At 36.1% G+C, this 15,183-nt stretch overlaps 1 pseudogene; it reads right to left on the bottom strand.

The window, feature by feature from the left end:
* The window catches only part of LOC129083533 (60S ribosomal protein L9-like), a 142,017-nt pseudogene that overhangs the window by 109,371 nt on the left and 17,463 nt on the right, over window positions 1-15,183 (bottom strand).

Here is a 15,183-nt window from a genome sequence, read left to right as displayed (position 1 = left end):
TTTCTGCAGTTACACCTGTTAATCTCATTGTATCTCAGCTGCCATGGTGTTCTCTCTACCCTGTGCTCACAGGCAGTTCCAGAGACAGGACTTTCTTTCTTCCCCATTCAATTCAGCAAGGGTGACCTGGTATAGGGGAAAGTCTCACTTTATTTACCCTTTCGATATTTGAAGACTCTTCTGTGAAAGCAACTGGTTAATGCCTCACCAATGGAGAAGTAATGAAGAAGTAAAATTATGGGAGCCTCACACTTTGGAATGTATCTTGATGCCACGTTAGAGCCATGTTATATCTCTCAGTCTCCCTACAGAGATGCCAGCCTCCTAGTTTTAATTCTCTCCTTTGATGATGCAAACACCATCTGGCCAAGGAGCAGCCTTAGTAGCCAAATTCAGTGGCATCTTTCTTTATATGCTGTAGATGCAATTCTTCAGCTGCATGCAGGTCTCCTGTAGTGTGGGCTAGCAGAGACTGACTGTTTCAGTCCTTCTAAGAACCTATGTATAAGGGTGGGGTATGGGGCAGAGGAGGAAGAGTACCCATCCATTGCAAGCCAGGGAACTGTTGTGAAGGTCTTGCTTTACAATGTTGTTACAGGAAAATGAGGCGGAGACAATGAGTACTGCTGAGGAAGGCATTTAGAGAAGCTATTTCCTCAATTACACAGGGCAGAAGTCTGAGTGAGGGCCACCCAACCCAGCAGGACTCATGGAGAGAGGCACCAAAGATTTCATAACTTGAGTCATTTGTGGTTCTCTCCCTCTGTCCCTCTTTCTCTCTCTACATATATATGCATACATACATATATATATAACATATAAATATACATATACATATATACTCATTTATGTATTTAATCTCTTTTTAACATCCACCACCATGCCAATAGAAGAATTATACAATGAGGCTATAATTTATGTGTTTTTTTAAATCTTCACCCAAGGATACATTTATTGATTTTTTTTTTCTTTTTTTTAGAAAGAGGGAGAAACATCGATATGAGAGAGGAACGCTGATCAGTTGCCTCTTGTATGCACCCCAAATGGGGATCGAACCCACAACCTAAATATGTGCCCTGAACAGGGATCAAATCCACAGCCTTTTTGTGGTACAGGATGATGCTCCAATCAACTGAGCCACATTGGTCAAGGCTGTCATTTATGTTTTACAAGTTAGCTGTCTAGGTAGATGCTCCTATACACATATAATATAAAGCCATAGGAAAGTCCCTAAGTTGACAAATATGCAAAGTTAAAGAGTGAAACATGTTTTTGTATTTTTTCAGTTTTGCAAAACTGATGACAAGATTCTATCATGGGGTAGATCCTTCCATGTGTGAAACATATGTTAAAACAAATGCTCAGAGGACAGGAATGGAATGCTTTATTCAGTTAATATAGTATAACTGTTGAATGATATATGTGCTGTTAAACATTTTTCATCCTAATAGAACTGGGAATTTTCAGTACTGCAGCCTCATCATTTCCCTCAACAATGATGGTTTCTGACTATATCTTTTCCCATTAACTCATAGTGGTTTTCTTTATTTCTAGGGGGACGTTTGCAAATATGAATATATTTCTTAAACATTTCTCAACATTTTAACTGACGTCTAATGTTGTTTTTAGGTGGAAATCCTTTTAACCAACTAAATTCATTAATTTCTTTCTTGGTCCATAGTTGGAAAGCAGGCTGGTAAAAGAATTCTTTGTTAGTTCAAAAATCTTTATATTTTTAATCTTATGTATTATTGATACCATCAAATTACAGGAATACCTTTAAAAGCTGGCCTGCAATAAAAGGAATATACATAGAATATGAGCCTTTGGTCACGAGCACCATTACATTGACCGAACCTCCCCACTCTCCTGCCTCCTCCATCTCAGCAGTCTAGAGGGCTATTATACTTTTGGGAGCTGATACTGGGGTAGGCTATCACGCTGCATGGTAGGGCCTCCAGAGGTTCACTGTAGCCCCATCATGCTGAGGCTTTGCAGTCTCAGGGTAGCTATTCCTATAGGCTCCCTTTGGACATGAGTAGCAGTATTGGTTGTCCTCACTTAGAGAACAAATCCCCCATGCTTCACATCTCTGTTTATCTCATTTACCACCAGAAGTACAAGCCTCCCTTGCCATCTGTCACCACCTGGAATCCTTTCTCTATACTCCTTTGCACAGTCCTGATCTGAACCTCCTTCCAAACTTGTTCCCAAACTTCCACATACCTCTGGAACTCCTTCTTGCTTGTCTGAAAATTCTCTTTATCCTCATGTTATCGCAAAGAATTCCTTTGCTCAAAACCTGACTGTCTTCAGGGGGAACACATTTTCTTGCACTACTCTCAAGTGGAGGCAGATTTCCCTCTCACATCCCTACATCTCAGGTCTTGAAAATATCTTTCGTTAGTGCAAACACACAGAAGTTATGGGAGAAAGCGCAGAAAGAGATGCAAGTTAAAGAATAACAGACACACAGCTTACTAACATTCTCAAATATTGTCTTAGTCAATGTTTTGGTTAGAACTACCTGGCTGTCAATTCTGGACTGAGATCTTTGAAAAATGCTGTAAATATAGATATTTGGTGGTTATGGATGTTTTACTTTAGCTATCAGGAATATAGGGGACGGATTTGGCATTTTTAGGATGAAAATTGAAGTATCTGATTTACCATGGAGAGCCCACTTATCTCTGCATGAATATATGCTGAAGGAGCTATATAGGTAGGGTCAAGATTTGGGCATTCAATACATAGTATTTGGATTCCTTTTTGGCAGGTTTTTGAAACATTTTCAGATTTATTATCTATCCCTACTTGCTTTGACAAGGGTGGGGATGTAACTGCTGAATACACATCAGCACTCTATAGTGAACTTTTGTTAGAGCTCCCCAAAATTAGTCTGTCCAGTGTGTGTATATGTGTGTCTGTGTAAATTGTAAATTGTTCCCAAAACAGTCTGTCAGAAAAAATAGCCAATGACCATTTTGATGAACACAATGACTTCAGAGTAAATCAAGATTCTTCCTGTTTTAACAACTCTATCTTCCATAATGCCTCAAAGTCCTACATATGACATTTTATCACTATTGTATAATTATATTGTTTTTATTTTACAGGTGACATAATTTTTATTTTACAGATGAAACACCATTTTTATTTTTTTGTTCTGGTACAGAAGAAGGGGTGACTACTGTTTCCCAATATGTGATTAAATCATTAGTTCCACATCCAGGACTTGTCTTGGGTTCATTTGAAATTACAACACATGTCCGCAAGTTGTATAATAAAGATTTGGTTAACATTTGTCCCTAAATCCTGGGAAGGGGATTAAATCCTTGGGATTTCTTGCATAATAAGAGTGCCTTTGTTATTCATGAGTTCCCTGCAACACTCCCGAGTTTATTCTTTTGTGATGACTTATTGCTGTCCCCTAGATAGCTTTAGAAAGGAAGCTGGTCATAAGGCAATTGTGATATTAGAGAGTTGGGACTTTGACCAGTCCAACCTCTAGCTGGAGGAGGACTGGAGGTTAATTTCAATTTTGTGGCCGAGGATATAATATAACCCCAGTAAAATCTCTGTACCTGAGACTCAGCAGAGCCTCCTGGTTGGTGAACCCATTGGTGTGCCTCGAGGGTAATGCATCCTGAGCCCACAGGCTGACAGCATGGAAGCTCTGGGTTTGGGGCCTGCCCAGATTTTGCCCTGTGTGTCTCTTTATTTAGCTGCCCTGAGTTATCCATCTTAATAAAACTAAATCTATGTTTAGTGATTTCTTGAATTCTGTGAGTTATTCTAGCAAATTATCAAATGTGTGGGGAGTCATGGAAACTCTCAAATGTGTAGCCAGTTGGTCTGTAGTAGAGGCAGCCTGAGGATCACTTGAACCTGTGGCTGGCATTTGAAGTAAAGACATTCTCGTGAGGCTTGAACATGTGGGGTCTACACAAATTCCACATAATTAGTGGCAGAACTCAATTTCAGTATACTAGTTGATGTTAGACTAGTTGGTATTGAAACAGAAAACCCTGAAAGAATGGTGTATTATTAAATCACCCACTGACACATCTTTTGTTAATTGAAGATAACAAGGCACTTAGCAGATACAGCTATTTTCTAAATCTTAGAACTCTGTATCTCAGTTATTTACTAAGGTACTTCTAGGTAGTCTACTAACTGACTAGGTATAGCTGGATAGTTTCATCTGAACTATTGGGTTGGGTAAAAATTCTATTACATTTTTTTCCATAAAATAAAGAACACATTTTTCATTTTCATCAATAACTTTATTGATTTGGGTATTTTGAGTATGTCATCTATCTCCTGCTATTGTCTTCCAGTGGGTAGAGGCCAGGGGTGCTGCTGAGCATTTCTAGTGCATAAGACAGCCCCACAGTGAATAATTATCTGGTCAAAATGTCAATAGCACCAAGAAACTTCACAAACCACTTTTGACACATTCGATCAGCCACAGTACCTTCTCCATACACTGCACAAATCTTTTTCTTTTCATTTCAGTTGTGTTTTTACCTTTCTTGGAATAATAAAGCATAATATACTGAAAATGTTGTGTGTCTTCTTCTATCTTCAATATTAAAATGGCTGCACAAAAATTCACCAATTTTGATAAGTTTTTCTAAGTGCATGTTGATATGACTCTGTCACAACACAATCCAACAAAATTGTCTTGAATGAAAAAGACAATTAAGCACTACCAGAGCCATTGTACAGAAAAACCTAATGGACTCTTTGGCTAACCCAATAATTCCATGATCAGCATTATGAGTATTACTAGCATCAGGCTAAGTGCCCATGTGAACTTGCTGTGGTATTCAGTCCACTGAGAAAAGGGGTGCCAGTGACAGAGGTTTTGTCCTTGCCCTTGCTGGTGATGGATCAGTATGACCGATCCTCTCTACTATCCAGGCAAGCAAGAATGCTTGAGGAAATAAATATAGATCATACAGTCAGCATGTACATATATTGGCTATCCTATGGCAGCCTCATGGTTATGAGTTCAAACTCAGTTGAATCACAGGAAACCTGAAATAAAATTTTCCCCAGAAGAAATGGCTTCATGTTTAATATCTCTATGTCTAATAAGGCTTTTCACTCTATTGTTGATTGCCAGAGATCCAGGGAATGGCTCATTGCCTATGTTCTCCTCTTGTGTTTTCTTTGTGGAAATTCTTTTTCCCTCTATGTTATGGAAAACTCTATTTACCTTAAAGAAGTTGTTAACAATTTATGAATTGTCCACTCAATACAATAATAGTAATAACAATTTTTTACTTAGTATTTTACATTTATGTTTTATATTTAGTATAGAGTATGAAGATAGTTTTGGATCATTAGCAGAAAGCTTAGATAGAGTTATTTTATTTAGTTACTATGCTTATTTAATTCAAGAGAGATTCATGAGGGTGTAACATTCTGGGAGAGTTGGGAAAGGGGAAATTAGAAAAGTCAATGAGAACAATGTGAGAAGCTAAGAAAATAAGAATTGATGTCCTCCATATTTCACCACTTCTACTCCATGAACTAAATTGGGAATGTGATGCAAAACAAACACTTTCCTATCCCTTTACCTTTCAAAAAAAACTGTACCCAGCCAGGGAAATGCAGAGCACTGTATCATGTTAAATAGTCTTAAGACTGTATTACTTGTCACTTCAGCTGTGTGCAAAGAAAACCCATAACATAAAAGTTGTCCCTCCAGGATGTCACACTGTTACCACTGTGAATTTTTCTTTCAGACACTTTGATGGAGATCAGAACTTCTAAGTCATTTGGCATTTATTTATCTAACATTTCTTTTGAAGCAAACACATTTTTCATTACATTTACAATGTAAGTATTAAAATGACTTGTTTTGTAAATGTGTTACTGGTAATTCATGTTGTACAGGTACAGAGTAGGAACAAAATCTAGTTGAACATTCAGTTTCACTGTGTGATCTCTGGCACTACTTAATAGTAAAATGTATTCTAAACTCTTGCTGAGTACTGCTTTACAGTATTTTGAATGGATGACCTGGGGCAGGTATAGTGTTAAACAAAGGGAATTAAAATGTAATGAAAACGTATGTGCCAGACAGTTTATAATCATTATCTCATTTTATCTTCATAGGTTAATGCTAGGTGGTCTTATGCCCTTATTATATGAAAAGAACTTAACTCAGATTAAGTAACTTTCCCAGTGTCATAGAATAGCAAAACATAATTCTGGACTCATACATGAGCAGTTTTTAGTTTATCATGTGTTGAAGTCTGCTGCTCCTTTTCTTCATCTACTTTCTTTTCATCTCTGATTCTTCTTTTCTTTTACTATGTATGCATGAAACCAATCAAAATCTGCCAATGGTCTCTGATAACCCCAGGAATCAAGGCAGAGAAGATAAATGTAATTGAGACTTCTTAAAGTTCCAATTAAAATAATTTATTGATATATTTGATGGTTGGATTTGCATTATGCTCCTTTCCTTATGCTTCACTAAGCTATTATTTTTTTGCTTTTATTACTATACAGCAACTAAGTAGAAATATAATTAGAAATTCTAGTCAGTAATTATCTAATCAGTAGTAATTATTAGCTGTTGGGTTTCCATGCTGTATATGATCCAATGTTCTAGTCAGTGCTCTAGCTACAACTACAAACTCCATGTGATTTTGTTTATATTAACACAATTATAGTGTTTGGGAAAAGTACTTTGACTTTAAGAATCATGAGTTCAGGTTATTAATGGTTCCACCATAGGCTAGTTACCTAATTTTTCTGAGCCTCAGTTATTCCATTTGTAAAGCTGGGGAATATTAGTCATACCTGTTAAATAATATTTTTAAAAAGGTAAAATCATGACTCTTATAAAAACATAAAATAAACATGTGCCAAAGATTTTATTTACTCATTAATTATTGTGGAGAACAAAAGGACATTACAACAGGTTTAAGGGAGAATTTAAAATACCGCAGAAATATAGGTAATCCAGAATATTTTAATAAATTTACAAATATGTAAGATGTTGGCTTTTTCCATAAGTGAATGGTGGGGAGTTCTGTCTTTCTACTGAAGGAATTCATTTGCATGTTTATGGTCAAGAATTATTTCCATTTCAATCAGATAGCTACAATTTACAGAGTTGTAAAAATCTCAAAAGTCAATGAAAGACATAGATATATTAGAATTAAATAGCTAGGAAGGGTATGCCCTAGAAAGTGCCTAGTTTTCTATTGAAGACTTCCACTAATCATTTTTGGGGGATATACACACACACATTTTTATTTCATGTGTTATTTTATATTATATAATAACAATTATTAACACATGAAATTAAAATGTGTATCAATTTATTCAGACTACTAATATGTTAAAGAAAAAAATTACTTGTGACACTTGTCAAAGAATACTTTATTCAGGGAGACTACTATAGTGAGTTTTATAGTAGGGGAGAAAGATGGTGCTTAACTTTGAATATGAAGGCAAGTGGATATTTATAGTTAAAAAGCAGAGTAAGAGTCAATGAATGAAAAATTACTAAGAGGAAATATCAGGGAGAAGGGGGGATTCTGGCTAAACTGACTAAAAGCTTCAGTGTGATAAGATATCCAAGGTGGAGAATAAGGAATTTGATCAGATACCAAGGGTGAAGAATTTTTGCTAAACTGACCATGCAGGATTCTTGATAAAACTGGACTGAACAGGCAAAGGACAGAGCTCAAGGGAAAATCCTAGTCAAAAAGAAAACTCTGAGGAGGCTGACTAAGGGTTAAGGAGAGAGTCTTTATCAAATACTAAGATTCAGGCTGATTCATTAAGCTGCTTGATGATTGAATGTAAAATCTTTGGCTAAAATTGGGTTTTGGAATTGATGAGGGGGAAAATTTTTTCGTCTATCTTCTAGGTTCTTTAGTCAGTTTAGAAATTAAATTGACATAAGACTAATAGTTTGATTTCATATCTATGGAAGTCTCATAGATATGAGACCTAAAGAAATGACCCATGCAGGCAGCTTTTATACTTTTTAGACAAAGAAATGATAAATTTATGAGGAATTGACAAGACAAAAAAGGGTTGGGTTCTTAATTAGTAAAGAAGTAGCAAGATTTGTGTGTAGAGCCTCCCAGCCCTGAATTCCCTATCTCTGGCAATAAGGATGTCTCTCTGTCTCCTGGTTTGGGAAGGGTACCCTTCATGAGATTTATGTGTTGTTTTTAGGGCACAGAGACAGGAGGGTCAGAGTATTCTTTTTGTACCAGCTGTTCCTCAAGTAACTTTAATTAAAAAAATTAATATGCCACTTTGGTGTATTTTGGGTCAGCCTGCCCTGAAACCCAATAGAATTAGGAATCACCACCTAGAGGAGAGTTTAGTAAATGACCACAATTAAAGTGAGCCATTGCTCTGTTTGCTAAGCAATCACTGAAAAATGTTAAAAGGCTTGCTAGATTTTGACACCTCTGTCTTTTGCATGAACATATAGACAACTTAGATTTATCAGGCTTATGGCATTTTTTGATAACCAAGAATTTTATTCCTTTTTACTATAAATTTGAATAGTAAAAGAGAACTATGTTTCTCAAAATAAAGGCTTCCACTCCATTCTGTGACCTTTTCTGCCCTATTTGAAGCCCTAGGTGCTGATTCCCATGGACCACCGCACTTTAATTCCTTGCCCTCTGCTTTCTTGTTGGGTTTGGTCAGTTGGAAATAGAGATACTACTCCCCTCCCTTTCCCAACGTGTGGCTCTGTGTCTCTTTATGTCTACCATATATGGTAACACTGTCCTTTGCTTGCTTGCCTCTACAGACCTTGTGATAGTTGCTTCTGACTATTGCTAGTCCCCAGGTTCCCCACTATCTCACTGCCCACACCTCTGAAAATAGTTCAGAATTTTCATAATTCCAGTGGGGGATGTTTCATGTTTCTTCCCAGTATTCTAATGAATTCAAGAAAGAGTACTAACAATAACCAATTATTGAGAAATAACTGTGTTCTTTACAGTTATGTACCTTATTATATATTAAATCATTTAATCCTTAAAACTCTATGAAGTAAATATTGCTATTGGCATTTAACAGACAAGGAAACTGAGGCACAGAGAATGTCAATGACTCTCCTGTGGCACATGTGTCTAAAACCAGGGATGTTGTTAATGATCCTGCTCTATTTTATAATCAACTAAGGCTCGTGCTACCTTTTAAAAATATAGTTTCTTTTTCTTTGCATGATGTATTTTTCTCTCCTAAATAGTCCTGTACTTTTATCATAAATTACTTTATATTTCTTGAATGAGGGTCAAGTATGTGCTGTTTTACCTGTCTTTGATTGCATTAATCATCTCATTTTGTCCTACTTATAATGTTTCAAGTTACAGAACTCATAACATTATCACATTTATTACGAGCTAAGAAATCATTAATCATAGATGGTCATAAAGGCTAGAGAAATTAACAACACAGTTTGGCGGAAATTGCGTTAATCATGTGGAATCTTGAAAATGTCATATTACAAAAATGTTTCTATCTCTTGGTAGTAAAACTCAATAAAATTGTGGTAAAGAAGAGCAAACATTTTTAATGTCATTCTTTAAAAATAATTTCACCCAATTATATAGTGCAGGTATGTAGCAGGCCCTGTTTTAGGTAATTTATATATGCACCTCATTTAACCTTCCCCATGACCCTGCAACTTATAGAAAAGCATCCATCTCTCATATATGGAAACCAGGAGTCCCTAACATCTTCAAGGTCATGTAACTATTAGGTAGCAGAACTAGAATTTGGACATCCATTTGACTCCAAATATTACTGCTTCCCGTTTAAGAAAGAAAAAAATATCTAATGTGTGGGTTGGTTAGATTACATTTCAATTATTTAGTACTAATATATTGAGTTAGATATACTTGAAGTCTTTGTCCTATAGACACAGGCCAGTCATATTCAGCACTTTGTGTGTGTGTGTGTCCTGCGGAGTTGAGGGCTCTGCTCCAGAAAGAGCTTATAAAAACTGTAATATTGAATATCAGTGGGAGGCATACAGTTTTACAGGCTTGGATTTATGAACTGTTGGTAGCTCTTTTCAATGTTAATATAAGAAAGAGGCCTCTGCTTAGGCCTGAAAATATAAAACACACTGGCTTTAAATGCAGTCCTATATTTATTATGTAGATCTTTATATGGTTTTTATCTTGACTGTTTTGAAGTCTAAGGTTTGCTGGTGGCAGTTTACAGCAGTGTGGCAATTCAAACAAGTCAAACAAGCTGGAGAGAAGCCATGTGTCTCTATTTTTTGCCATAAAATGAAAGTGAATTACATAGTGTATTTCATCAGATTTTCTTTCATACTGTTACTTTGTAATGAAAAACATACCTGTGCATACTATAAAAATTCCCTGCTTTGTATTTTGAAATGAATTTTCAAAAGCTAACCTCTGTTTCCATGGCCACTAACAAATGAGTGGCCAAAAAAATAAAAATAAAAAAATAAAACTCTCTTGGTGAGGGAATTTACTAGAGCAGAGAGTAATTCATCATCTTTATTTTAAAGCAATATCTGAAAACACGGACAGGTCATCGGTTATGTCCTGTTTCTCTTAATTTTTTGATGGCTCCTGCTTACTTTTATTCCAATATTTTCACCAGATCCTGCTGACTTTAAATGTGGTTGAATCCTGGTATTCCATTCCCTGCTCTTCCCCTCCTCCTTTTTCTTAATCTTTTCATCATGTCCCCAAATATATACCAACACTGCATTCTAGGTCTCATCTATAAATTGCCGCCATAGGTAGAGGCATCTTTTCAATCAGTGTATCTAAAATGTCACATTTTTCCCTCTCTCTAGCCCTGGTTTGGTTCTCAATGTTTTGCCTTGAGATCTTATTTCGTTTTGGACACCCAGACCTGAGAACTTGGAGCCCAACTTATTCTCTCTCTCATGCTCTCTCCCACATTGTTGGTCACAATCTTGTAAGTTGTTTATTATAGTGGTTTATCTCCTGACTTTCCCTCTTTGCATCTTTTGTTTTAACTTAGGTATCCATCCCTTGCCAATGGAAACCCACAACCTTGTATACATGCCCTGCTATGAGGATGACCTTTTTACTCTTATTTCGAATACTATTTAGATGTAGAAGCCCTAATTACCTGATCAGCGTGACAAATGACCTGTTTGATTGTCTCCTACATGGTCTTTCTAGGTTCATTCTCTCTAATTTTACTCCTACTATTCCTGTCATTTGCGATCTCATTGAATTTTATGCATCCTATTCTCTAGTAATTGCCACATAAGTTGTGGCGGTGTGTGTGTCTGGGTGGGGGGTGCTTTCAACTCTCCTGACCACGATGAGCCCTCTGAAGGCAGGGTCATGTCTTACTCACTGTTGCCTCTTCAGTGTCAAGATTGGTGCCTGGCATATGGTTGAGAACTTAAAAATATTTGTTTAGTTGAATCTAAAAATGTAGAATTGGATTGAATTTCCCTATAAGAAATATTATTTCTCAGAGAAACTTACTAAGCTATGTGGGCTAGTTCCTGGTGTTCAATGCATAGGAAACCACCAAGGTAAAAATGTGGGTAGAGTCCTAGTTAAGGAGAGATTTTAATGCACAATTTCACTTGGCTAATTTCCAGAGATGGCATTTTAGAGAAATTGATCTGTCAGTGTTCTATTAAGTGTCCCAGAAGAAAAAAGAACCTTAGGAAGGTAAAAAGGTATTGAAGTGATTCAGGTATGAGGTGAGTCTTAAGTTTCATAATGGAAAAAAGAAATAGATATGTATTGATAAAGGAAAGTTGAGTCAAGGGAAGAAAAAATGTCAAAAGTAGAAAAAAATAAATGTTAACTCTAAGACCTAAAGCAGGAGAAATTTGACATAAGAAATTAGATTTCTCTCTGTATGGATGCTGAACCATTCATTCATTCTGACTGTAGATGGAATCAACTCTTGATAGAGTGAGTATAAAAGATGGACTTTTGGAACTTTTCAAGCCACTTGAGATCTGCTGCTCATGGGTTGCAACTCTTGAGAGAGGTCTGGGGACTGAAATTACTCTGGCATATTTTTATCAGAATGCTTTCCTTCAGCTGTTTTCTCTCCCTTGGAAGAATAAAATAACTTAGGGCTTAGCACCTATATTTTCCCAAATGCCAAGGCAGTTTAAAAAACAAAACTTCTGTATGAATTCTGCCTTTGGAATAGCCAGGAAAGCTCATCTTGTGATTTTTCAAACATTTAGAAATTGTTGATTTTATGATGTTAGATTGCTAATCTTAAAATTCTTCAATGAATCTTTTATAACATTGTCTGTCCTTATTGAGTCTCTAGGGGCCGCATCATCTGAGAAGGATGATTGAATACAATTCTAGAGGGTGAGTTAAATGTATTCACCCTTCAAGGGATTGTATAAATTTAAAGGGTTTGTTAGAAAATAGTTTAAGAGCTGTGATATGAGTGAAATGGGGCCAGAGTACATTATTGACATTATAACTAGGATTTCAGAGAAAATGCAATTTTGCAATTTTGTTAATGACAAATCTGGCATTCCTTTTGGAGCTCATTTGTTGGGATTGGGGGAAAGAAAGCAGTGAAGTAATTAAGTATAAAATTTAGTGTAAAGTAAGTTTGATGTGGCTATTTATACAGTTCAATTGGATAATGCTTGGTACCTAGATTGCTATCTTCATTGCTCACTACTCTGCCTAAGACAGTGTTGGTTTTATGGGGGAGGCAAGGGAAGAGTAAGTAATATGAAATACGTCATTAGGCAGAGGAGTTGTTGTCCTTGGGAGTAATCATTCTTGGTCCCTTGTCCTTGTCTACTTGGACAAGTTCAACTCCATGAATATTGCACAGAGGCCCATGATCAAAAGAGTCCATGCTTGCTTTAATGCTTTACTGGTCCTAATTTTAACTTCTTAATAATTTTGCTTTTGAGCTTGTGTTTTGAAAGAAAATTTATATGGGACAATGGAGCTTATGTATTAGAAAAGGAAGATGCACATAATATGTGCTTCTGCTACTGTTCCTTACTGCCCTGTTCATACAGCATCTACAGCTCACCACAAGCAAAGAGTTCTAGTGGACTTATATATTATGCAGTTGTATAGACTGCATAATACATTATCACAAACCTAGAGGTATAAAAAAGCACATTTTTTGTACAACAGTATCTGTAGGTCAAGTCTAGGCATTGTTATATTGGGTTCTCTAGGGGCAGACAAGCCTGTGTTTAAGGCGGGCTAGCTGCATTCTCATTTGGAGGCTTGACGAGGAAGTGATCTGCTTTCAAGCTTCCTCAGATTGTTGACAACATTCATTTTCTTGTGACAGTAGAATTCATGGAAGCTTGCTTCTTCGAAGACTCAGAGCAGTGGGGAGAGTGGAAGAAAGAGAAGCAGTGGGAAAGGGAAAGGAGGAGAGAGAGAAAGAGAGAGGGACAGAGAGGGAGAGACATTCTGCTATTGCTTGGAGTTTGAAAGTTTGTCTGATTAGTTCAGGCCCACCTGGGACAAACACCGTTTTGATTAACTTGAAGTCAACTGGTTTGGGATATTAGTTACATCTGCAAAGCCCATTTCCCTTTATCTTATAATGTAACATAGTCATGGGAGTGACATTCCATCACACTCACATGCCCCACCTTATTCAAGTAAGGGAATTATACAGGGTATGTGCAACCAGGGGCAGCTTATTTTAATATTCTACCCACCATCTATGATGTGTAGAGTTTCCAAAAGATTCAAAGTGAATATACAGTAAGCATGTTGCATTGAGAACTGAGAGAGCAAGCACACAAACAGCCCCAAGAGCCATCCATTCTGTTCAAATGAACTTGCCCTGACTGTGGAAATAATTCAGTTGACAGACTCTCCGAAACACAACCAACCAAGGAACTCTGTCATGACTTTTCTTCCTCATGTTACTTCCCTGCATTAGCCAACTGCTTTTATAGGAAACGATAAGAAAGAAAGAAAGGGACAGGTAATGAAACCCATAATTTCTTTTCTTTTCAACCCTTCCTTATTCATTAATATGCCAAAGTTAAAGAATATTGATGGGGTGAGTATGTCATAAAAATTTGTGTCAATTTTATGCAGATTTTCCACTGCTCTTATGAGAATATAATACGTATTCATATGCAAGCTACGTAAAATATAATTCTGTAATTTATTTAATTGACATAAATGCTCTTGATTTTGCATTTAAGACTGGCATTGCCAAATATAAAAATAATGGTAAAATTTATACTAATAATTTACATTTAAAATGTTTCTTTATTTAGGATAACATTACATAGTAAAAAACATCATCACACATGGAGAGAGAAAATGGGAAAGGAAGAAGTTTTATATTTTAATATTGTTAACAACACTTTTTCTCCAGCATTTCGGGATCCACATTTTTATCTTGCACTGGGTCTTCCAAGGTTCATACAGTCCTGCATTTACTCATTGGCTCCTAGGAGCTCTGCTAGCCACCAGAAACTTGTGGACCGTTAGACTATTTTTTTTGGCTTAAGTCACAATCTGAGTGGGGTTTCCTGGTTAATCTTGCTTCAACTCAGCTTATTCTGGTGTTATAAGCTCTTCTCGTATTGGGCTGTGATTCTTTTCACAGTTCAGGATTTCTCTCTGCCTTTATTGTTATTATTATTTACCCAACCATTTTCTCTTCTCAGTTCTCTTTTATATCCCACTTACTTAATTGTGTGTTTTTGGACCAATGTTATATATAGCCATCCCTCTGTGGCTTACTTTGTTTCTTAATATCTGATAAATTAAGTGGCCCACATGCATTTTTATGGTTGACTTTGCTATTTCTGGACTTTATTCCTCAATATTTATTTTAGAGAATAGTTAACTTCCTCAAAAAATCCAAATAGAATTTTTACTAGGATTTTATTGAATTTATAAATTAATTTGGAGTTATCTGAATCTTGGAAAGAACATTTATTTCAATTATCTTCTATGTATTAGAGAATACATTTCAAAATATTAACATTTTTCTATATTAGGGTTTGGTCATTTGGTGAGAATAGTGCATTCTATTCTTTAAAATAATGGAAGATTTTTATTCTTTTTAGTAGGGAGCCTGCATGTATACTTGTTTTTAATGTTGGTATTTTTCTAGATTATAAAAATCTTTGTTTTACTCAATCCACAGAAATTCAAGAGATTAATTAGA

The sequence above is a fragment of the Pteronotus mesoamericanus genome, unplaced genomic scaffold, assembly GCF_021234165.1.
Source record: "Pteronotus mesoamericanus isolate MK-2021 breed Mesoamerican mustached bat unplaced genomic scaffold, CSHL_Meso_final scaffold_167, whole genome shotgun sequence".
In the NCBI taxonomy this organism is placed as follows: Eukaryota; Metazoa; Chordata; class Mammalia; order Chiroptera; family Mormoopidae; genus Pteronotus; species Pteronotus mesoamericanus.
Note: the sequence above shows the minus strand (reverse complement) of the source record. Positions and strands in the feature narration are given on the sequence as shown.